We start from the raw sequence: 2755 nt of genomic DNA on the forward strand, positions 1-2755 counted from the left end.
GTAAGGTAAAAGGTATCAGGCTTTTCTGCCCTCCCGCCATCAGGATAGATGAGGGAACCCTGTGATCCTGAATGCATGCCTGATGGTGGGCACCTGGAGTGGGTACACCTGCGCTAAGACTGTGCTTTTTAAGGGCGGCGTCACAGGGACGCCAGAAGCCGAGAAAGCAGCAGCAGAAGCCGAAGAGAAGCTGAGATCACCAGAGAGCCCAGATAGAGTGAGGACTTGCTGGGGGCTGGGACGCCTGCCAGCCTCCTGACCCCCCAGCACCCCTGCCTGCCATATGCCTGGTGAACCCCAATAAAAGACCTGCAAAACCACTGAAGACTCTGACTCCTCCTTTACCCGGTCTGCATGGGATCAGAAAACCTGCTCCGTGTCCAGCCCTACCTTTACAATTGGCGTAAGTCGGCAAGATCCATGTAGACGGGTATCGGAGCCCTCCAAAGACCTGGAGGGATTAAGGAGAACAGACTGTTTGCCTGTGATGACGCTGGAGGTGCCATGGCGGCACAGAAGGTGGACAACGTCCATGAGCTACAGGACGAGAACTGGCGTGAAGGAGATGCCCAAGAGAACCAGCCAACGACACCTGAAAGGACCAGCCAACGACCCCTGAGGCAGCAGAATCATCGGGGAGGATGGACCGCAATTCAGAGCTCGCCAGTGCTGATGGAGGAAGAGGCCAATGGACATCAACTGATGGACATGGACTAATAAACTTGGACTGACAATCCCGCCAGAAGGCGGAGGACCTTGGCAGGTTATGGGTTTTTTTTGAGAATCTGAGGGTGGCCAGTGGGCCTTGATGGCCAAAAGCAGCCTGTGCATGCCCAGCAGCCAGGTGGAGGAGAAAAGACAACTGAGAAGGCAAAAGCTGGTACTGATGCTAAGTTGGGAAGCCCTGAGTGGCTGTTAAGAGGCCTGAGTATGCTGAAGACCTGTGAGTCTCGTAAAATCACCTGTGGGTGATGCCCTGCTCATTCTTGAGTGAGGGTGAGGAGCTGAGGAACCTGTCCTTGGGGGACGGGTGGGGAACGTGGCTTGGGGTGGAGCCCAAGCCAAATGTAGAGTTTGGATCCCCAACCCATGTGCTTGTGCAGTGGGTTGGCCTGAGTGCAGGGGTCTGCGAGTCGCATGGGTGGCCATGAAGGCCGAGTGTTGGAGCGACTGCAGACAGATACCCTGAGGGTTGGCGATTACCCCCAACAGAATAAAATTGCCAATCCCAGAGCTAGTGCATCCTGGGGGTGGATGCTGTGTGTGGCTTGTAGCCGAGACTACAGCCAGAGAAGGCCAGGAAGCCTGACAGCTCCTGGCGTGTTGCAATAGATGCTGTGAGTGATTCCCCTCCCTCGTATGAGCAGTGCCTTCGGCAGCAGATTTGGTGGCTCATCGCTGGTACCAATAATTGTATTTTGCACTAGATTGGTGCCCTGCCTGGACTTATTTGTGTTCTGTTGTATTTTGTTATATTGTATTTTGTTATATTGTGATGTATTTGCTTTTGTGGGCCATGGCTGCATTGTTTGTTTGCTTAGAAAATTGTATATATATGTAGACTATATGGCAGAAAACCCTGAGGGGGTAGACTGTAGGGTAAGGTAAAAGGTATCAGGCTTTTCTGCCCTCCCGCCATCAGGATAGATGAGGGAACCCTGTGATTCCTGAATGCATGCCTGATGGCGGGCACCTGAAGAGGGTACACCTGCGCTAAGACTGTGCTTTTAAGGGCGGCATCACAGGGATGCCAGAAGCCGAGAAAGCAGCAGCAGAAGCCAAAGAGAAGCCGAGATCACCAGAGAGTCCAGATAGAGTGAGGATTTGCTGGGGGCTGGGAGGCCTGCCAGCCTCCCGGCCCCCCAGCACCCCTGCCTGCCATATGCCTGGTGAACCCCAATAAAAGACCTGCAAAACCACTGAGGACTCTGACTCCTCCTTTAACCAGTGTGCATGGGATCAGAAAACCTGCTCCGTGTCCAGTCCTGCCTTCTACAAGAAGGCATTCCTCATGCCAGGGAGAGGAACCACTCAGGCATCTGCCATCACACACCAGGAGCCCCCAGACTTCCTGACCTTCTTTGGCTGTGGTCTTGGCCACAAGCCACACACTACATCCACCCCCAGGATGCCACCAGTGCGACACGCAGACCCCTGCACTCAGGCCAACCCCTTGCACATGCACATGGATCGGGGGGTCCGTGGCTACAAGCTCCACATGCGGCCTCTCTGGGGTCCCTCTTTGGCTGTGCGCTTCACCACAAGCTATGTTCCCCACCCATCCCCCAAGGACGGGTTCCTCAGCTCCTCACCCTCACTCAGCAATGAGCAGGGCATCACCCATAGGTGATTTTAAGAGACTCACTGGCCTTATTTAACATCCTTACCCTGCTTAACAGCCGCTCAGGGCTTCCCTATCTCAGCACCAGCTTTTGCCTTTCTAAGTTGGCTTTTCCTCTGCCTGGCTGCCAAGAACTTGGTGAGGGCTTCCTCCTTTAGACTCTTGGGCTCTTCTCATGCCTGCCCCTTCCTCTTTGGCCATTACCTCTCTGGACTGTGGCCGTAGGATTGCTGGGCAGTACACAGGCTGCTTTTGGCCATCAAGACCCACTGGCCATGCCCAGATTCCCATCTCCTGGGGTGTACAAACAATACCATCCTCTCCCAGAGTCCCCAAAACATAACATTACCCTGCCAAAGTTCCACCACCTTCTGGTGGGATTGTCAGTCCAAGTCCATCCATTGTTCCTTGTGT

The sequence above is a fragment of the Talpa europaea genome (assembly GCF_964194135.1).
Source record: "Talpa europaea genome assembly, chromosome: 15".
Lineage (NCBI taxonomy): Eukaryota > Metazoa > Chordata > Mammalia > Eulipotyphla > Talpidae > Talpa > Talpa europaea.